At 35.1% G+C, this 23496-nt stretch overlaps 1 protein-coding gene across 2 annotated transcripts in view; it reads right to left on the bottom strand.

The window, feature by feature from the left end:
* OTUD7A (OTU deubiquitinase 7A) overlaps nt 1-23496 on the bottom strand; it is a 387007-nt gene that overhangs the window by 178688 nt on the left and 184823 nt on the right. For both annotated transcript variants that reach the window (XM_051980945.1, XM_051980946.1), the window contains exon 3: nt 21397-21535. The gene's annotated coding sequence lies outside the window, so the exon portion shown is untranslated. The remainder of the gene's footprint in view (nt 1-21396; nt 21536-23496) is intronic.

Here is a 23496-nt window from a genome sequence, read left to right as displayed (position 1 = left end):
AATCAACTTTGATTTGTCAAAGACATATCTCTCTGTTTATACAAATAAAGTGTCATAACTATCACATTATGTATAACAATATAATTTATATTGCTAGGTGGTACAGTGGTAGACTGCTGAACTGTAGTCAGGAAGGCTCATTTTCAGGAGTTCAAATTTGGCATCAGATACTTATTAGTGTGGGACTCTACTCAAATCCCTTAACCCAGTTTGCCTCAGTTTCAGTTTCTTTATCTAAAATGAGCTGTAGAAAGAAATGGCAAACTACTCCAGTATCTTTGTCAAGAAAATCCCAAATTAAGTCACAAAGAGTTGGGTACAATTTGAAACAACTGAAAAACAACAACATATTACACTTTATATATTGTATAATATAATAATACATTTACAAATACAACACTATATTTACATAGATGTACATGCATTTAGTGAATCATACTTACAGATAGATATATAGTGCATGGATATATGTCATTGATAAATTTGAGCTGATTTGACTGAACCTCATTTTCACAGCCATATCAAAAGAATCAGACCATCAAAATTTATGACCTTGTGAATAAAAGGAACCTTAAAGGTCATAGAATTACAGGTCCTAAATGGTCTGACTCTTTTTTCACATAAATATGAAAGTGGAATTTAGTCCTCTAAGCATAATGCCAGGAGTAATAAAGCTCAAACTAAGGTGAAAGACTGGTGAGGAAAGCTAAGTATATCAAAAAAGTGGTTTTTGGTTTTTCCAAATGTTTTTATCAGGATAAAAAATGAGGATCAAAAAAGGAGTAAGTTGACTCTTCTAGTTGTCAGAGAAAAAGGATAGCATCCCCATTCTTACTTTGTTTTTGTTTTCTTTTTCAAGGAGAATTATAATTGGGCTGAAAAAGACAGAAGAAAAAATGGTTTATAGAAAGATGATATTCAAGATAAAACAGGAGAAAGGAGGGAGACTAGCCTTTGAGGAGTTCTTTATCTGGTCCAGACAAATTACATTCTCGGATACTGAAAAAATGGACAGATAGGATTACTAAGCCTCTTTAGAAGATTTTTGTCAGAATATGGAGAATGAAAAATGAAGAGGTATTGATTTTCAAAAAAAAATGGGAAAGAAAAGTGGAAATAATAAGAATTTTCAATTCTTGAAATTAATCACAAAAATAAGAATGAGCAAGGAAGCATACATCAAGAAGTGGTCATGCAAGATTCTTAGGAGAATCTAGAAAGGATGACCTGTGAACCAGTGCTTAGCCTTTATGCTTATTAAAAGCAAGACTAACCTTTTTTTCTTTTTTTGGGGGGGTGGGGTGGGGGAACATGACCATGGAAATTCTGCAGATATAGTTTACCTACACTTAACTATTTGACAATGTCTTGATATTTTTGTGGAAACAAATGAAAGTAGTAAGCTAGACAATAATATGACTATGATTCAGAACTGGTTAAACAATTATAACCAGAAAAGTTATCAGTACTTGGATATGGCCTTGAAAGGAGATAACGGTGTTCTAGGGATCTATGATTGACACTGGGCCAATGAACATATTTGAACAATGACTTGAATAAACGAATAAGCCACACTTATCAAATTTACAAATGGCAGGAAACAGAGGAATGGATAAAATAGCTGATGACAGAGTAATGATTCCATAAGTTGATAAACTAGAACAATGGTCTCCAAACCGGAGGTCAGGAATGGTGGGGGTTGGAGGGAAGGGTTAATGGCAGATCCCAAGAGGCACATAATCAGAGGATAGGAATATGGGTTATGCCCTATTCTTCTTGTTTCTAAAACAATCTCACTTAGCAATAACCTCCAACATAGCCCATTCTATCTTCTCCCCTTTCTCTGCAAGCTCCCAGTTTCTCCCTTCCTGAGCTAGGTTGTGAATCCTTGAGGACAGTTATGAGAGAAACAACCCAAACAACAACAGCAACTATACAGGTGCCACTTAAAAAATCCCAATCATCCTCATCCTTAATCCTAGCTTCAAGAAAACTGTATCAGGCACTCCTTCAAGAGTGGGATTTACATTCTAGGGTAATCAGAAAGTGAGTAAGAGACCCACCCTCCTTCTCATTTGAGGTCAGATAAAGTACTATAGGAAGAGGGGAAAAGGTGGTTTGTAACGGGCAAAATAGCTCTCTGTCTTTTCTCCCAAACTTATCTCTCTTTCATTCCCTATCTATGTACAGGGCATGGTAAACCATCTATACATTCAGATTTATGATCTCAGAGATGTCAACAGCTCTTCATTCTTTCACTCTACACATCCAATCTGTTGCAAAATCTTGTTTCCACTTCCATCTCTCTCTCTTCTATCCTTTTCTCTTTCCTCATATAATCCCTTTTCTAGTTTTGAGTCTTGCTACCTATGACCTGGATTTAAATTAAATTTAAACTGGTCTTCTTATCTCAGTGCTCTCTCTCTCTCTCTCTCTCTCTCTCTCTCTCTCTCTCTTCTCTCTCTCTCTCTCTCTCTCTTTTCTCTCTTCTCTCTCTCTCTTCTCTTTCTTTTTTTCTCTCTCTCTCCTCTCTCTCTCCTTCTCTCTCTCTCTCTCTCTCTCTTTCCTCTCTCTCTCTCTCTCTCTCCCCTCTCTCCTCTCTTTTCTCCTCTTCTCTTCTCTTCTCTCTCTTTCTTCTCTCTCTCTCTTTCTTCTCTCTCTTCTCTCTCTTTTCTCTCTCTCTCTCCTCTCTCTCTCTCTCTCTCTCTCTCTCTCTCTCTCTCTCTCCCCTCTCTCCTCTCTCTTCTCTTCTCTCTCTCTCTTCCTTCTCTCTCTCTTCTCTCTCTTTTCTCTCTCTCTCTCCTCTCTCTTTCTTCTCTCTCCTCTCTCTCTCTCTCTTCTCTCTCTCTCTCTCTTTCCTCTCTCTCTCTTTCTTCTCTCTCCTCTCTCTTTCTCTCTCTCTTCTCTTCTCTTCTCTTCTCTTCTCTTCTCTTCTCTTCTCTTCTCTTCTCTTCTCTTCTCTTCTCTTCTCTCTCTCTCATCCATCCTCTATACAGCTGCTAGTGATTACCTAAAGCAAAGATCTGGCCACGTCACTATCCTTTTCAGTATGCTCCAGAAACTATCTGTTGACTTTAAATCAAATATAATTTCATTTTTATCTCATCCTTTCAAAATTTCTTTTTGTATGTTTTATATTACATGTAATTATTAGTGTAGGGCCTCTACTATCCTCTCTATCTCTGAATGATCTCTACTATCCTTCTTGCAGTATGTAGGCCAGTAGCTATAGACTAGAACTACTTTGTTAAATAGACATTGCTGTGGAGAAAGTGCTGGTTTTAATAGGATTTGACTTTAATTTTCATTATTTTAAAATTATAAGCAATAATAGTCTGTTATATTTACTGCACCTTTCATTTTCTAAGTAGGATAATAGAAGAGTAAGAAAAATATAGCTCTATTATTACCATGTTAATGTTTGGGAAGGTAGTATAAATAACTGTTTAGTTAGAAATTGCTACTTCCTTACTGCTCTGTTTTAACAATTTGCAACACACCTCTGATAGAATGAACTTAAACACTCCATAAACTTCTCCTTTTGGTTCCTACTCTAAGAATAGGATTTAAGTTACTTTCCTACCTTAGCTCAAACATCTTATGAGATTTGATTCCTTATTGAAACTGACTTAGATATGCAGTTGATGGTTATAAGTTCAGTTGTTTGAGCCAAAAAGGGAACTGAATTTTTAAGCAGAAAAAATATATTTCCATGCTCCCCTGAGGGAAGAATGGCGAGACCAATTTCACTCAAATACTACACCTTTTGGCGCAAGACCAAATATAGAGAGCTGCAGCCCTGAAGGAAAATTTTTCAGCATTTTGAAACCATTGATAACAAGGTTATAACGATGAAAATCATTTTGCTACTAGCCAAGACTGGACATTTTTCCCATACATAAGCAGAGAGGCCTCTGGATTAAAGCAGGAATAAGTCATCTTTTTAGTCCTCAGCTTTGAAATTCAGCCAGAGAACCAAAAACATGGTGGTAGTTCATTCCTAGTCATTGGGGTCACTGATCCACTCATATTAAGCACGATTATATCTCTACAACTTTCACATTTGTATTTTCTTTAGTTGACACTACCATACTAATTCGATTTTTTTCAACCTTTTCCTGAATTATTCTAATAGTCAATTAAGTAATGTATTTACCTCAAGTTTAACCCTTATCTAAGCTATCAAAATAAACTTCCTAACTTATAAGTCTAACTATGATACCTTCCTGACCTTGTTGAAAAACCTTTATTGATTCCCCATTACCTATATAAACACATCAGATGACGCAATATTGCCCCAACCAGCCTTTCTAACCTTATTTTATTTATCTGTCTTTGAAAGGAGTGTCTATCATCACAATGATGTGGAAGATAATGGTGAGAATGAGGAAGACAGGAATTTTCCCAATGGCATTTGTGCAATTGCTAATGTTGTGTCTGAGTTATGTTTATGTTATAACGGGGTAGGAGTCTGGATATGACTTGAGACAAGTCAAGGGAGGAACATAGTGGTTAAATAAGCTATTGTTAGTCTAGATTTCAAAAGTGAGTAATAGGATTCAGAGTAACACAAAGGAGAAACCTGCTTATTCTTTGACTGTTTACCAGCCTTTCAGGCCCCAGCACAGTCATCTCACCTAATGATGTACATGAAGCCCCCTAGGGTACTGCCATTTGTCCCCCTCCTAGACTTTCTGAATTTTTTGGCTTTTCTATCTCTCCAGATCAACTTGCTGTAGGCAAGGAAATGTCTCTCCCTATTTGTATCTGCAGTCCATTGCATATTGTTTGGTAGATAATAAGTTGTTCAATGCTTTCCCCTTCATTTGTTCTTTCAAGTTCTTTTTCTTTTTACTTTTTTATATAGCTCTATTTGATATTTTATGCTAAACACAAAAGGTCAAGAAGGAAATTTATAAATGAAATATTTTCCTTTACAAATTAAAGTTGAGAAGATAAAATGACTCACTCAATCCTACAACTACAGTAGATGTTCTAGGACTACGGGGAAAAGTAATGAAAAAAAAAATAACTAATGTTATACTAGGATGAGCTGAAAAGTACAGGGTCCAGAACAACAAAAATGTTAGTTTGGTGGTTCTCTGTCCTGATCAGACCACAAGTAGAATATTATGTTCCATTTGGTGTATGTGTGTGTATATATATATACACACACACATACACATATATATGTATATATAGATATATACATATATACACATATATACATATGTATGTGTATATATATGTGTGTGTGTGTATATATATATATATATATATATATATATATATATATATATATACACGTAATGTTTTAAGAAGGACACTGAGGAGAAGAGAAAATGTACCATTTAAGCATATTAAAGCTCTCTATTTCTTAAAGGTTAAAAAATAATACTTCTCCAGAATAAAGTCTTTTCCAAACTTATTTAGTTATACCTCTAGGAAAATAATGTCCTCTCCTAAAAGCCACCTGTCTTCCTTTTTCTAGAGCTCTAATCACTTTCTATTAGGGAACTAAGGATTAAAGAACTTATGCTAATATCATGTACAAATGAATTATGACTTAGAATTGGGACCCTTGGTCTAGTTTTGCACCAAAAGGTATAGTGTTTGAGTGAAATTGATCTCATCATCTTTCCCTCAGGGAAGCATGTAAATATATTTTTTTCTGCTTAAAAATTCAGTTCCTTTTTTAGCTCAAACAACTGAGCTTATAACCATCAACTTCATATTTAGTTTACCTATCCCCTTGATTGGACATAATGATTAAGGAAATGGTCCTTTATGATGTGCCATCATTTTAAATGACAAATGTTATGTCTGGTTAATTTTAACCTAAGCTCTGTAACTATGTTCCACCATATTGTGAATTTTTCTTTGGGATACTATAAATTATAATTCCAATATGTCTTATGTTGGACTTCCAAAGGCATGAGAAAACTCATGTTGCTTTGGATGTTTCTCTTTCTAAACAGAAAAGACAGGGACAAAATCAGGTAAATTTATAAATTGAAATGAAGCAGAATACAGTATCTATTTTTTTCTTGGACAATGCCAAAAGAGAATCAACTGAAGGAGCCAGGAATGTTTAGCTTAGAGAAAAGATGAGGACAGGGGTTGGGTCAGGAAAGGGAATAGCTATTTTCAATATTTTGAAGAAGGATTCAACACATGGAAAAAGGATTATAGTTTCCTGCATTCCCAGAGGGAAGAATTAGCAACAATCAGTGAAAGTTCAGGGAGATGAGGTTTCAACTCAAAGGAAAAGTATCCAAATGAAATGAAATTTAATAGAGATAAATTTAAATTCTTACACTAAAGTACAATTTTTTTTTCAAGTTTACATCTACAAGGAGGATGAGATGTGACTAGAAAGCAGCTTAGTTAATCTGAAAAAAAGATCCTATATCTTTTTGCTATTGTAATCTTTGGCTGCATTTAAGAAGAGGAAAATTTTGTTCCCATTGCCCCCAACTATTTTGATCAAGTCGCATCTGAAGCATCGTGTTCATTTCTAGAGTCCATGTTTCAAGACATTGAGAAGCTGGAGAGCAACCAAGATCATGAAGGGCCTTGCAACCATGTCATGTGAACATTGACTCAAGAAACTGGGAATGTTTAGCCTGGAGAAGAAATGACTTGGAGTATGATAGCTGAATATTTGAATATTTCAAGAGCTCTCAAGCACAGTGGGATTATGCATGTTTTTATTGGCTTCAGAAAGCAGAAGACAATGAGAAAAAAATATTTTGGATTGATACAAGGAAAAAACTTACTACCAATTAATGCTGTCCAAAGTAGAATTTGGGAAGTAGGGGGTTTTCTCTTCCCTGTTACTGCAGGTTGGATGGCTACTTGTTGCCAATATTATAGAAAGACCCTTCCTATTCTGAACTCTGTGGTTTTGAGTCATAAAAAATTCTTTGAATATAGGTATTATTTTAAATTTTGTCTTTGTATCCCCAGTATCTATTACAGGGCAATGTAAATAATAAATGCTCAATATATGTTTCAATTGAAATCTGACATCACAATAATTTTATTACCTCATTTTATTTATCTCACTTTATTTATTTCATTTATCTCATAAAATTATCTTAAGAAAAATGTTTTAGTAGACTATGAAGAATTACATAAATGTTAGTTGTTATTGCTTTTATTATTGAGAAGTTTGATCTCAAACAACTCTAAATGCAAAATGTGACTAGGTGAGATGGAGAGGTGAAGGGAACTTTGAGATCATTTTTTTTTAAAGGAGCAGAGATAAATGAAATATGGCTAGGGGAACAGAGAAATCAAACCAATGTGACTGGAGTGAAAAGTTCAAGTTGGGAAGACAAATAGGGGAAAAAAATCTGAAAGATAAAATGGGACTAGAGAATAATTATGAAAACATTAGGAAGGAACCATCACTGTCTGTTTTGTGAACTCACAGGCACTGATAAAAAAAAAATAAGGATCGCTCTACTGAAGTTGGAAATTAGAAGAACCTAATTCCTACACAATATATTAAGCAAGCACCCACTTCTTTTATTTCTACCATTGTTACCATACATGGTATAGAAAAGCATGGATACTGAATTCAAAATCAGTTATGTTGTGAGTATTTTACTCTGAATGAATCAAGTCCAGTCTGTAAATGCTTGCCATATGAAGACACAATTTCTGCCTGGAGCTTCCTTCCTACACTGCCAACTGTCTGTGAAACAAGCAACCTGCTTCTATGTCCCAGAGACACCTCAAAGTCAACATGTTTGAACAGAGCTCGTTGTCTTCCCTTGGCTTCTAATTTTCCTAGTTTTGTTGATCACACTCTCATAGCCATACAGGTTCGAAACTTTGAAGTCACCTTTTCCCTTTTCTACTTTCTTATTTCTCATATGCAGTTAGTTACCAAGTCATCTCATCCTACTTCTGCTACATGTCTCAAATCCATTCCCCCTTTTCCATTCCCCCTTCCACTAGCATAATTTAGAATTTCATTATTTCACCTCTAAGAAGTAATTTGAATTGCTTTCTGATTGGTTTTTTTTTTTTTTATCTCTTCAATCCATACTATGAATGGTTACAAAAGAAATCTCCATAAAGAAATCTAAATACTCCATTCCACTGTTCAAAAATCTTCACCACTTCCCACATACCTACAAAATAAAATATGAACTTTTATCTGGGCACTCAAGGATAATGATAATATCCAATATTAACTAATGTTACTATGTATAGACACTTTCCAAATATTATCTCATTTGATCCTTATAAGTCTGAGAGGTGGGTACTATAATTAGACCCATTTTACAAATGAAGGAACTGAGATAAACAGACGTTAAATGACTTGCCCAAATCACACAGCTAGTTAATATCTTAGGCCAGATGTAAATCAGGTCTTTTTGATTCCAGATCCAGTGCTCTGTTGACTATTAGCTTTTCAGCCTGTTCACTGAACTGGACAATTATGTTTCTGCAACTTAATTCTGCCCTCTCCTACCTCACTGCACTTGCACAAACTTGGAAGGGAATCCCTCAGTACCTTCATTTGTTGAAATCCATTGATTCCTTCAAGTCTAAGATCAAGAGTCACACCTCTTCCATGAAGCATTCAGGGATTTCTCTTTTCAGGTCAAAATGATCTTTACCGTCATAATCATTTTTCTTGTCCCTCTGACCATTTCTACATATTTACCCCAATCTCCTTAATTGTTCATATGCACGACTTATCTCCACTTAAAGGGCAACCTGCTATAGCAGATAGAATGTTAGAATCAGAGTCAGGCAAGCCTGGAGTCTTATCTCTATTATTTATCAGTTGTTTTCAATTGTGAGCTACTCTTTTGTGATCTCATTTGGGATTTTCTTGGCAAAGATACTAGAATGGTTTGCTATTTCCTTCTCTAGCTCATTTGACAGATGAGGAAACTGAGGCAAAGAGTGTTAAGTGATTTGTCTGGATTCCTATAGCTAGTGTCTCAGACTATTTTTAAATTCAGGAAGATGAGCCTTCCTGACTCAGACCCAGCACTCTGTCCACTGTACCACCTACAATGACCAATTAGTAGTGTCTTCTGGCAACTCTCTAAGATATGATGTTTAATCTGAGATTTGTAAACTTGTATCTATACATATTTATATGAGTGTCTTGATAATTATATTTTAGTAAAATTAATTACCTTTGTAATTCCTTATATTTTATTTTATGCCTTTAAAAACATTGTTCTCAAAAAGCATCCAGACCCTTCATCAGATTGCAAAGGTCCATATCACAAAAAGGTTAATAACCCCTTACTCTAAGACCAAGCTAGAGATGAGGAACTAATTGCACATGAGGGAAGAGTTTGCACATGGACCATTTCCCATGCTGATGAAATAAAAATCTGGCCCTAATCCCCCTCAAAGACTTTGAGCTTCTCAGAGGCAATGATTATGTTGTTTTCTGTCTTTGAATCTGCCCAGTACCTAGCATCATGCTTAATAACTATGCGTCAAACTGACCTGGAACTGTTTCCATTCCTAATGGTGAGCCCTTCAGTTATAATTAACACCCACTTCAACAACTTTAGAATATAGCTTTAAATCAACGTCTTAAGCACCATGGTGATATGAGCAACCAGATCTATTTTCTTTCCACAGCTTTTAATGAGTGTTTGGTTAGCTGGCCACAAATTATGGCTAAAAATTATATCTGATAATATTGCACTAATATGACTGCTATCTGGCCATCTCATTTATATGTAACAAGGTAAGTAGCAGAGGAAAAAGAAGTCTCTAATGGATTGAAATAGATCAAATGGACCCCTTCACTAAAGCTCATACACTTTAATGGTAGGAGATGTGCTTAGCTTTTGAACCTAGAGCCTATTTCCTATTATTTGATGAATGATTTTAATGAAGTTGGCTACTACTCCTTTCAGTCTACAATAGATTGGGGCAGCTAGATGATGGATAAAGTGCTGACCTGGAGTCAAGAAGACTCATTTTCCTGAGTTCAAATCTGGTTTCAGACTCTTACTAGCTAGGTGACCTTGGGCAAATCACTTAACCTGTTTGCCTCAGTTTCTTATCTGTAAAATGAGCTGGGGAGGGAAATGTCAAATAACTTCAGTATCTTTGCCAAGAAAATCCCTAATGGGGTCAAGAAGAGTAAGACATACACAACTGAGAAATGACTGAACAAAATAACAATGACAAATTATAATAGGTAAATTTACCTCACGTGGAGGGAGAGTAGGAGGAGACGGTTTATGATTCCTAACAGAAACTGATGCTCTGACAACGGCTGGAAACCTCACATTTAAAAAGGAGATAGAAGAAGATAAACTTACAGTCAATGAACATTTATTAAGCATTTATTACGTACCAGGCACCAAGCCCTTGAGACACAAAGAGAGACAAAGACAAGATCCCCGCTCTCAAGGAGCTCCAGACTAATGGGAGAGGCAGTCTGCAACAAGAGATAGACAGGATAAAAATGAAGGAAGCCAAGAAGAAAGAAGAAAGAGTATACTAACCATTTCAGAGAGCCACTAAACATACAAACTAGGGAGATGGGGTGTCTTGTGCAAGAAACAACAAGGAAGACATTGGCATGGGATGCTATTGGAGAACACAGAACAGTGTAAAGGTTAAATATAAAGTATAAAAGAAATGCAAAGGTAAAAAGAGGTCAAATTGTGAAGAGCTCTAAATGCCACAAACATTTAGGTATATCTGATTTTAGAGGTAAGAGGGAGCTGCTGGGAGCAGCTGAATAGGAGACATGTGGGCACATCTATACTTGGGGAAGATCGCTGTTATAGCTAAAGTCTATTTTAAATAACTTGCCCAAATTCATACATAGGAAAGTGAGATTTCTCTTTTCTCTCCCCAAATCTGGAACTTCTTCCATTTCCCTCCACTGCTATAGTCTTCACAATTCTAATTTTCCTCAGGCTCTGCCTTCTCCTCTGATTAGTCTTAGCAGCCCCAAGTGTGCCCACCAAGGCCACAGAACTATAGGGTAGAATTTTGAATGTCCCATAAGACCCCAAGTCAAATCCCATGACCATGCATTCACAATCATGAAAGTTGCAATTAATTGGGCTGAGTATCTGACATGTGGTAGTGAATTCTGCTCATATGTTTCCACAGATATGGTGGACTTCTCATATTGGATGGCTTATTCATCAAATAATAATATAAGACATAGCTGCCTTTGAAGAGGCTGGCTGCTCTCTATTTGGAATTGTTATACTATGAAAAAGCCCAGTCATATTAGTCATGTGCTACTCCTCCTCTTGCACCACCAATAAATACACTAATTCCTGGATCCTCGAATGAGTAACTTCCTTTCCTCCCTCCATGCTCCATACCTCTCATTTATACTTTATTTTATTTTCCTCTATTAGAATGCAAGTTCATATATTCACAGCTCTTAGCAAAATGCCTAGCACACAATAAATAATAAATGTTTGCATGCATTCTCTCGCTCTCCCTTTGCTCCCTCCCCCTCTCTCTCTCTCTCTCTCTCTCTCTCTCTCTCTCTCTCTCTCTCTGTTAAGATAAATATCAGAATCAGTAAAAGAAAAGAATAAGAAGGGAAAGAGAGATGAAGAAAAGACATGCTCAAATATTTGCTGCCAAAAGGAGGGAGTTGCCAGCAATGGTTCAGTACCAGTGACTGTACATACTTATTTCCCACACTACTATGCATTTCTGATCTTCAGGATCTCCCTGGGGCCTCTTTGTCTGAATGCTTTTAATCTGTTTTCAAGCTGCTTGGTGACTGCCTCAATTCCATTACATAGAAGCAGGTTGAGAGAACAATAAACCTCATTCAGAGGAAAGCTCTCCATCTTTTGCTTTTCAAATGGATACTCTGGTCTCATGGTTTTGGGGAAAACTGGGGAAATGTTGCCTTAGTTTCTCAATCAGAACAGACAGATGTAAGAAAACTTGTTAATCTCATGAGATTGCTTTACTCAATTTTTCTGAAAATGGTTGCCCTTGAGCTCCCATAGGGATTAATCAAAATATTTCTCTGGACCTTTTGGCTTCCTCTCTTGGGTTCACTCCTCTCTGCTTCTTTGTGTTTATTATGGCCCAGGAAAAAACAGAAAAGGAAGGATAAGAAAGGAAAGGTGCTCCTTTAGGTCAATGTAAATATATCCACCATGTTTTTGCCTTTATTTATATCCCTAGCAGTTAGCAGAGTGCCTGAGCCCTAGCAATTTCCTCATAAATATTTATTGATTTACTTCTTTGCTATGGGAATATGAGTGATGGTTATTCTTCCAGGCGGACTCAGAAAACATATTTGTAAGATGACTATTGGTAAATAGCCCCTTCTTCTCAAGGGAATCCTGGAGTTAAATTTCCCATATGGGAATATCTGCCTAAGGCACAGAATGACTAGACAGATGCAAGGATGTGCTAGAGCTGGCTTGAGGACTAACTGTTAAATCTTCAGTGTGAGAATTTACACCTTAGAAACTGGCAAGTGTAAAAGAACCCAGGGCTTTGTATATTATTCTGTTGATTGTCTAGACTTACGAATGGAAAAAAAATTAATAATACAACTTAAATCCAAAATTGGATCATATGTGTATTTTTCTTTTCTCTGGTTTTAAGCATTTATCTTTTCATCTTTGTCTACAAATCATCAAAAAGTCTCTAGACTGGTTATTTCAACAAAATCAGTGAATATCATAAGGACCAATAGGTCTAGAAAAAACCAATTAGTTTAAGGGATAGAAAAATATAAGCAATTTGTGCAAGAAATACTTCACCATATGACAAACAAATATTATAACAAGAGTTTATTCTGACATCCCAGGCCAATCACATCCAGTCTAGTTCCATTTTATCTTTTAATGTTCATCTCACACCATACTCCTTTAGGGACCATGTGACCCTTTCACCTTCTACCAGCAAAGCCTTGACTTAATTACTTGACTTCTTTTTTCCCTCTTCTCTGCCAACTGAGATATCACTTTCGGGTTGCACTCAGTTAATACTTCCTCCATGAGACTTTGTTTAACACTCCAGCTGTATAAAATCTCACCTTCCAATTTCTCACTGCATTTTATAATGCGCTTAACAAAGCTATAGGATCAGAAATTTGGAATTGAAAGGGACCTTTAAAGATCACTTAACTTTAGGGCTGCTAAGTAATCCAGATGATCTAGCACCAGGGCGTTAAATTCTGAATTCAAATCTGTACTCAGACACTAACTGGTTGCCTGATCCTGGGAAAGTCATTAATCCTTCCTGCCTCAGTTTCCTCATCTGTAAAATGACCTGGCTAAGGAAATGGCAAACCACTGCAGTCTCTCTACCAAGAAAACTTCAAATGGGATCAGGAAGAGTCAAATATGACTGAAAAATGACTCAACAACAGCTAAGATTGTAAATCATGTAGTCTAATCCCTCTAATATTGCAAATAAGGCTACAGAGAAAGGTCATAAATGTCCTTCAAGAAGTGTTTATTAAGCAGCCAGCCTCTATTTGCTATTCTCTGTGATGGGTATTGAACACACAAAGAGAAAATCAATGCATTCCATGCTCTCAAGGAACTTATCTCCCAGCAGTGAGAAGAGTAATCATGAATGGAATCAACATTCAATCCCAGATCACCACACATCCAAATCCAGTGTGGCTTCCACTGATTCTGCACCATTTCTTTTTCACCAGAGTTATCTGTGAGCCTGTTGTAGCCCTTCAATTAAAATACAACTCCTTGAGGTCAGGGTCAGGATGTCCTATTGACATATAGGTAACAGTGTCTTGAACATAGAAAGTGCTTAGAAAATTGGGTGGGAACCTAGGCTACCATTCGTTCAGACGGAGAAGAGGTATTCCCAGCTTTTGCTGCATTAATAATTCCCTGCCCCAAGACACAGAAGCTACTAACCAACTTCAGAGGAGATCAGAAAATGCAAAGGTCACATTGCCAAGAAACATTTTGCCTCTGCTCCCTTAAAATACAAGATCCATACAGCAGGAGAAATGGACTCCATATGTTCCTGTTCTTTCAAGTCCAACTTACTAGATTGCTCTTCTCCTCCTCTCTTTATTTTTTAAAGAAGCCATTAACAAGTTCTTTACAGTCATCTATTAGGGTTCATTAGCCTCAGCCACTACAAATACCAGGAAGCTTCAGCTGCTCCATGCATGAATCAACACAACAAGCATAAACCTTGGCCCACATTGTTGAAATAACCATAATATATTGTTAGAGGGTTCTCTTTAAGGGGAAAGGGGAAAATTTGGGGACAGACTGGTAGGGAAATAAATTCTTGTGTCCATGAAACCTGGCACCTTCCCCACACCTTATACATTTTATTGAGTTTCCCAGGGTGCAGAGAGCTTCAGTCATTTAACAGGGTCCTACAGCCCTTACATTTCAATCAAGTTAGTCAACAATATTTATTAAGCATTTTGTCTGTGCCAGGTAATAGACTCTCAAAAAAAAAGGGGAAAATTAGGCCCTTATCTCAAAGGAGTTCACATCCTAATAGGGGAGGAAACACACAAACCATTATTTGTATACAAGGACATAGAAGGTTGATGGGAGGTAAAACTCAGGGAGCAAGGGGGCTTCCTACAGAATATCCATGGGGGTATTGTGGAGTATACTCAAATCCTGGTCTTCCTGACTCTGCAGGATGTTCTGTTCTCTATTACATCAAACTACCTTTCTTCCAAAGAGCTGAATCATTAAAACACAGAATTTAGAACTTGAAAGGATTTTAGACAAAGTCTACTCCAAATATCCCCGACCCCCTGCAAACTTAAATATTAGAAAACAGACTGAAGAGAGGTAAAGGGGCTTGCCAGAGGGCACACAGGCATATATAGTTAGTGGGAGAGTCAGGTTTAGAGTTTTACTCTTCTGAGTTATAGTTCAGAGCTCTAACTCACAGAAGAATGAACTAAAGCTTTTTCCTTCCTTCCTTCTTTCTTTCCTTCCTTCCTTCCTGCCTTGCTACCTCCCAGTCTTCCTTCTTGCTTGCTTTTTTAGTTACTTAGTTTATTTCTTTCTTATTCTTTCTCATGGGAGCCTTTCTTAGCCTTCTTTTCTCTTACTTAATTTCCAGGATGAGTTTCAAAGCATTTGAATCTGATTAGTTAAAGGAAATTTTCTAGCTAATGTTTACTGCTGGTTGGCTGACCATTCTTAACAGGTCTGAAGATGAAGTCCTTCTAATTGGCTGGCAGAACCTTGCATTATTTTTGGTTTACTCCTTGAGTCCCTGTGGCTAAGTAAAGAAGGCATTTTGATTCTGAGCCAAACTGGGGGTTAAAATGGGGTGGAATGCCATCCATCTTCTTTCCAGGAAGATCTGAAATTGAGCCACTATCTTTCAATAGACATAAAACCTTCCCATAAATAGATATGAACTAAAAATAAACACCAGAATAACAGGTGGATTTGTAGAGAGGGAAGACCTCAGAACTTTAAACCTAAAATTCTCTAAATAGCTATAGCTTAAAAAAAATACAGTAATAAATCTTTGTGTAAACTCCCAATTACTTATTGTTTTTCTATCTGAAATGACATGCAAATACATCCCCCTAATCTAATCTATCTTGACCACTGCAGGCCCATGGGATCTTTCTTTTCTCAAACTTCTTCATTGTCTACACCAATGTTGTCCAATTTAAAAAGAAATGAATCTCTATGAGTACATATTGACTTATATAACCACAAATTGATATTATCTACATTGCATTATATTTTTCATTATTAAATTTTATCTTTAATAGGTTATTGAATAATGTTATTTGGATTTATATTAATAAATCAAGCATTTCCATAACATACTATAATAAAAAAGATGACTTCATATGAAACTGCAAATCTGCCATATACAACTTGCTATTCTTTTAAATATACAACACAATTATTATGTAAATTTCTTTTTTTTTCTTCCCTCCCCACCCTGCCCTAGAAATGGCTACCATTAGACAAAAATACCCAGGTATATGTATGTAAAATTATTTTATACATAATTCTATTTATCAGATAATGTCTATTTATCTTTCTCTGGAAGCAGATAGCATCTATCTTTATGTGCCCTTGTTGTAATATATTTTTATTTATTTTGTAAACATTTCCCAACTACATTTTAATCTAGTTTGAGTCTCTTTTGATTCGTTTACATCATTTAATCCAATAATGCACATTTATTAACTGTCTGTAATGGGCTAAGGTCTGAGGATATATACATACATTCACATATGTGTGTGTATATATATATATATACGTATATCCACAGATAGATAGATAAAAATTCAAGTTACATCTTGATCAAGCATTGGGTTTGAATTCTTAAAAAGTCTAAAGTTTCTTGAATATAATAGAGGTTCAATAAATATTTTTGCTTTATTTTTTCTTCCTTCCTTTCTTACCTTGAGCCCTATGTCAAATGAATATAATTCAGTGTGGAAGTGTTTCCTTCTGGTCAGACCTGGTTTTACTTAGAATATTAGTGGTAAAACTTTCAGTTATATATTATATCTTATTCATAAGATATATTATATCTTATTTACATTTTGATCAGATAGTGAAACATTTTAAATATTTTCAAGAAAATCTCAGAAAATATTTTTGAATTGGCAGAGACAACAGGGATTGACCTTATATAGTCCTTTAATAATTTTTTAAAAGATTCCATTTTTCTTTTTGGCAAATTGAATACAGCTCAAAAGGACTTTCTCTCCAAAAAGTCAAACTCTTCCCCAAGAAGAAATTAGAATACTTTTAGTTTCAAAAATAATTTCCAAGAAAACTGGAAAGGAAATAACAGACTGTTCTGGTTCTATTTTTTAAAATCTTTGCTTGGCCTGACATTAAAACTTGTCATATTGTTCTTCCATTTCCATTTTTTAAAACATAAATAACAATATGCCTAAATAGTTTAGGCTTAGGTGATATACTAAAGCTCCTTGTGTCCTCATCATAGGGTCTCTGTGATCAAGTAACTGTAATGCAGGGAAATCTAATAAAACAGCATAAGTATGCAAGAGGACAGCTTGTACTTACTTATCTTATGCAAAATAGCATATTCTTTCATTTCCAATTTATATTGGTTTTCATTTATCACCTCTAATTGACTTTAGTAAAGTAAGGGAACATAATATGCCTGGGTATGAGTCTTCCATGCTTCCCCAAGAAAAAGAGTAGAATAAATTTCATCCATCATGAAATTTCACCAAATTTAACATGGGAAAGATACAATACTCCCCCCCCCCCCCCCCCAAGTGTTGCTGTGCCAAATATTTCTTCCATGGACATCAGAGGGAAATCTACTGCCTATATATATTAAAAGTACATATAATGTGCATAATATATTATTTCTTTTAAATATTATCCTTAAGAGTTATAGAAAAATTAGGTTTGAAGATAAAAATACTTCTAAGAAAAAAACAAAAAATCAAACAATTCTCTTTTATCATTTTTTGAAGATTCAATCTCCTGCAACATAAGCAATGTTTACAACTTAAAACATGAATCAACTTGACCTATTCTCTCACTTAATTATCATTCAAAATGGAAAGGAAGAATTCACTATAATGGCAATATTGACCCCAAAATAATATGAAATAGGATTTAATATAGCAGAATTCAAAGATCATAAATTGAAAGATCTGGATTGCTATTATAAATTAGATCAATGTAGACAAGTTATATCACTGAATTAAGGAAATTTAGCCTACTCCTATTTTATTCAAACAACAAGACCAAAATATATTTAATTCAATTATTTTACCTATTGAAATAACTGAAGCAGAAGTTAAAGAACCAGTTCTGCCTTGTCCATCAATATCCATCTAAACAAAGGAAATGAACTGATTGTCAACAAATATTCATCGAGCATACATTGTAGTAGGCATCTGGGATATAGTTCCAGTTCTATCAGCATTATGAAGTTATAACTAGTATTTGCATGACATTAGAGATAGTTTAGTTTAGTAGTTTCCATTATTTTTAGTCCTGTCTGATTCTTTGTGACCCCATTTGAAATTTTCTCAGTAAAGATATTGGAGTGGTTTGCCATTTCCCCATCAGCTCATTTTACAGAGAGGAGATTGGAGCAAACAGAGTAAAGTGACTTGCTCAGGATACCCAGCTTCTTAAACTGTGGGGTTATATAAATGAATATAGTTTTTTTATTTTTATTTTTATATCTTTTTTGATTTTTAAAAATTTTGATTTTGAGATCAAAAGTAAATTTTGATTTTTTTATCAGCAAATGTTTGAATCATATACCTGTTTTTATTTACCTACATACCTGGGGGCACATAAAAATTTCTTAGGCAAAAAGGGGTAGGATTGGAGAAAGTTTAAGAAGCCCTGCTTTAGTAATAGAGGGAAGACATGAGTTCAAGTTCTTCCTTTGACAGATATTAGCCTTATCATCCTGGGTAAACCACTTAATCTCTCAGTGCCCCATGCAATTCCCAATTAAGGTGAATTGCAAATAGTAGCTGATCCCCATTGCTATAGAGAGCTTTTTCCACTAGGGAAACCATAGGTCTGGATCAAATATACAAATTAGGGTGCTGGGCATTAACTGCAAAGAGACAAAGAACATAGGATCCTGTTCCTTTGCTGTCATTAACTCATTAATTATAGTGAGAGTCATAGTTATAGCCACAGTTTTAGAGCTGGAAGGGATCTTAAAGATCATTTAGTCTAACTTACATGTATTTTACAAATGAAGAAATTTAAGCCCAAAGATCTGAAAGTTATACAGCTTAAAATGTGACAAATCTGGGAAGTTAATCCTGAACCTGATTTCAGCATTCTTTTCACTCTACCAAAGGCAATACCTTCACTGAATACTAAAAAGAATTCTTCAAATTAAAAGTCAGAAGAACAATATTTTAAAAACTAAGCTGTTATAATGACAAAAGCATCCAAATCTTTCCTATATGTCTTCTCAAGATTCATCTTCTTAATGCACAGGTGTAATCGAGTTATTTTCTAGGTCAAAAATTTCTCTCCTAAGTCTATGACTTATTATTTAGGGCATTCTCATATTCTACCTCCTTCCATCCTTCAGTACAATCTGAATATATCTTGAAATTTTTGGCCTCTGTGTCTTTGCTCATGGCATATTCTGTCCCCAGAGTTGTCTTCATCTAACATTCTGACTAGCTGAAATTCAACTTATTCTTCAAGGTTCTGCTTAAATGCCATTACCTTATGACACCTGATCTCCCCAAACCAGACAACATCCCTTTGACCTCAAAATGCTCCTAGCATCTTGTACCTCTCTAATTCACATCCATATTCTATTTTAAGAAAATGGATAACAGATCTATCTTTATATAGCACTTTCAAGTCAACCCTGTCTCTATCCCACAACCTACCTTCTAGTACAAATATTACCATTCCTATTTTATGGATGAGGTAACTGAAACTCATGGTCATAATCTATTAAATGCTTGAGATGAGACTTGATTCCAGGTTTTCTGACTCCAAATTCAGTGTTCAATGCACTGAACTGTTCTTTTTGCATTGCATTGCATTTGTTTGTTAACAATCTTCATATATTACTTTATTGCAAAGTCTTATATGACAAAAACGAGGTGAACAGTGCTTAGCACATGGCAACACTCAATAAATTCCCCTTGAAGTAATTGCAAATTTAAAATCAATCTCTCTCTCTCTCTCTCTCTCTCTCTCTCTCTCTCTCTCTCTCTCTCTCTCTCTCTCTCTCTCTTTTAGAAATTTGCATCTACAGAATGCAAAGGAAATAGAAATTTGACCCCAAAACAGTTATTTATACTTGAAAGAATGAAAAAATAATAGCTTCACCATGAATGGGAACCAAAGTCTTACTCCTGTCAGTACTGAACATTGAGTTTTTGAAACTCAGGTTTACTGATCTTATTAAGTCTAAATTGAAGGAATCATAGGAATCAAAGAAACTCAAGAGGTCATTTCATTCATCCTCCTCCCCCCAGCCCTAAGTTATCCAGTATAGATGACCATTGATTTTATCTTTTAGATCTCCAGGGAGGAAGAAGAAGCCAAACCTCCCTCAATAATGTATTTCAAAGTTAAGGAGACCTTCAATCATGACATTCTTCTTCATTTTTTGACATTCATCTTTCCGCCTTTATTTCAAGCCCCAGTGACTAGTTCTGTCCTCAGTAGAGACAGGGAACATCTGGTTACCATCACTCCCATAATAACTCTCATCCCACTCATGCTACTGCTTATTTGTTTCTAAGAATACAATCATTTGCTTTTCAAACATTACATTTCAGAGCAATTTGTAAATATGCTATTAGTTTATAAATCTTATTTATCCAAGTTATTGTAGAAGAATCTGAATGTCTTTAGAGCAGTGAACCCAATTACACAGATTTGTGTGTACCACAGGTTAAGACATGTCCCTTCAAACAAAAATAACATGCAGTAAAAGCTTGATATAATATGCTATGTTTCCATCTAATGTTAATCTGGTCTTGTAGAATATCCATATTTCTGTTCGGAATATAAATAGAGGGGTTACCCCATATTCATATTTGTGATCTTTTATTGAACATTTGTATTATTTGAGGAATAAATAAAAAAATGTTTTAAAAACTTCAAAATAATTAGGTAGAACATATTCTGACGAAGTATTTTATACCATGTTTTGGGTCTTGATCTTTGAGAAGGGATCTTGGCCCAATTTCCTTACACATCAAAATTTAGTTTTTTCATATGCACTAAATAATGAAGTTTGAAGACAGTTTATGAAGGGAATAAGGATGGGACTTGTTTTGCCTGACCCCAGAGAGCAGAATGAGGTAGAATGGGTAGAAGTGGCAAAAATGCAAAATTAGGCTCAACAATAAAGAAAATTGCCTAAGAATTTAAAGTGGAAAATGCCTTGGGAAATGGTTTGTTCTCCCTCACTGAAGGTCTTCAAGCAAAGTTTAGATGATTAATTTTTGTATCCATTGAAGTCACTTAGCTATGAAATTCAATGTGATTCTGCAACCTCAATGGATTAAAGTAGAATTAAATTCAGAATGTTAAATTTAGAATTCTATTCAGTGCTAGAAAAATTGGATCAACAGATCTTTAAGGTAACAATCCTCCACATTTATTTCAAAAATTAATTGTTATAGCAACATAAACACCCACATCTCAGAAAACACCAACAGAAAATAAGTTGTATATTGACAGATTATGATAGTTTAAAATCAATACAATAGGAAAATTTCAAAAAACATTTCCTGTGTGTTTCAGTGTATAACACTTTATTATCTACTTTTGAATTGATTTTCATGAGAATTTGGTCATAGCACCAATAATAGCTGTTGGAGCCTAATTACAGTTTCTAAAATGAGTTCCCAGAAAAAGGTGCTTACTTTACTGTTATACAAATTACCTACAAATTATCCATTTGACTTACTTTTAACAGACTTCAACGTCTTCTGGAGGCATGTGGCAGTCAAGAATTATACTTTGTCAACATGGTACTTTCCACTGTTGAAAATAGTCCATTTTGCCACAATAAAATGTGTGGTGTGATATCACAACCCCTGAGAATTCTGAAAAGGAGGAAAAGATAAGATACAAAGCTAAATTAACATTAAGCAGTGGAATAATGAAAAATTATGAAAATTAAAAATAGAATAAAAATATGTTGGCAATAAGACGAAGAATTTATCAATTCCCCTTCCCCTCCACAAAATAGAGTTCTTTTATTTTTAAATTGATCCAGATGTAGAAAGGTATCAGCTGTTTAAATGTAAAATGCCTCAAAATGTAGAAACTTCTTCAAGCGAATCTATTGTTCAGAGTCAGACTGAATGCATCTTGTTGAAAGGGATTCAGGCTCAGAAAGAAATCAAATTCTGATGTTACAGTATATTATAAAACATATACAATACAAGGATTAAAAACATACTTCAGACTAAGTGAACACACATTCTACATTAAGAACTATTGAGCATAATAACTCTTTTTTCTAGGACTACTTCATATAACCAATATTCCTGAAGGCAGGTTTTAATATATTGGTTATACCAGGAGTATTAAGAGGTACTAGGCTACAATGGAAGTACTATAGTTGAAGCCTACAGACCAACCCTTCACATAGTGCCTGGCATACAGGAAATGCTTAATAAAGGCTTGCTGATTAACTGGCTGACTTCAAATCGTTGCTTTGTTACAGACAAGTAACATTAGGCAAATCACTATAATTTCCTGGGCCTAAGTTTTCTCATCTGTAAAATGAAGGGATTGTACTAGATAATCTCTAAGGTTTTATCAAGCTCTAAATTTATGTTCCTATTTATGTAAAAGAAAATGTTTTTTTATACAGCAGGGCAAGAAAGCAAGAGAGGAAAAGGTAGCTAGAAGGAACAATCATCCAAAAATAAATGGGGCTCTTTTTAGAGGTTGGGGGAAGGGCAGTGAAGAATAAATATGGATCCATCTCAAAGGCTAACTGTCTAGACCTGTAGTCAGCTCAGGTCCTCAGCAATTTATTCTGATAAAATACATACACTTCTTTTTTGGCATTTAAAGGTTTTGACAATCTGGTTCCATAAGTAGTATGTATTTCTTCCCATCTGGGCTACATGCTAGAATGTTTCCTATATAGGACATCCCACTTCTGCCTCTATTCCTTTACATATGCTGAATTCACTTTCTTTTGAAATCCACTTCTTGTAATTCCTAGTTTTTTTTCCCCCCAAGGCTCTGCCTAAATTATATCTCCTAAATTAGTGTCCTCCTCCACTGAAATGACCTCATATATATATTTGTATTTACTTATTTGGGTACATATTGTTTTCCTCCAAGGGAATGTAAGATTTGAAGGTAAGAATTGTTTCATTTTTGTCTTTTGAATCTCCAGTCCTTGGCAATACTGAGAACTTGTTGAATGACAAAGAATAGATTTTTAACAGCAGATTTCAGAGAGCATTTTGACAAAGATGACCTGGGGATCAAGTACAATCAAACAACTGGCCAATATAACTTGAATGATTATTGTAAATAAGGGCATTATAGAAGATACTAAGATGAATAAGATCTATTCTCTGCTTTAAAGGAGTATTTTTTAAAATCTAGTTAAGGATATAAAACATGTACATTAAGAGATTGTTTTATAATTAAGAGTTGTTCAATAAAGTTTTGATTCTGACAAGTCACAGGTATGGTTAAGAAGTAGTGATATAGCATTATGACACGGGGTGTTTAAGTAAAGGTTCATGGAAGGAGGTTGTATTTGATTTAACCCTTGAAGAGAGGATGGGATTCAAGTAGGTGTAATGGAAAGGGGTGGGTGGATGTGAGGAATAATGTGGGCAACAGCAGAAAGAAAGGAAAATCCAAAGCATATCTAGGGTTCAGGAAATAAACAAATATGGCCAAAAAAGAGGTTCTACAGTGGCCTTCTTGACACAAGAGAGTATTAGGAAATAAAGTTGGAAAGGAGAATTAGGATTTTGGAAGGTCTTCTAGAATCAGGTGCAAACCAAGATTTTCTCTTCTGATGGCAGTA

This window comes from Antechinus flavipes, chromosome 2 (genome assembly GCF_016432865.1).
Source record: "Antechinus flavipes isolate AdamAnt ecotype Samford, QLD, Australia chromosome 2, AdamAnt_v2, whole genome shotgun sequence".
Lineage (NCBI taxonomy): Eukaryota > Metazoa > Chordata > Mammalia > Dasyuromorphia > Dasyuridae > Antechinus > Antechinus flavipes.
This window is presented reverse-complemented; position numbering and strand designations above follow the sequence as displayed.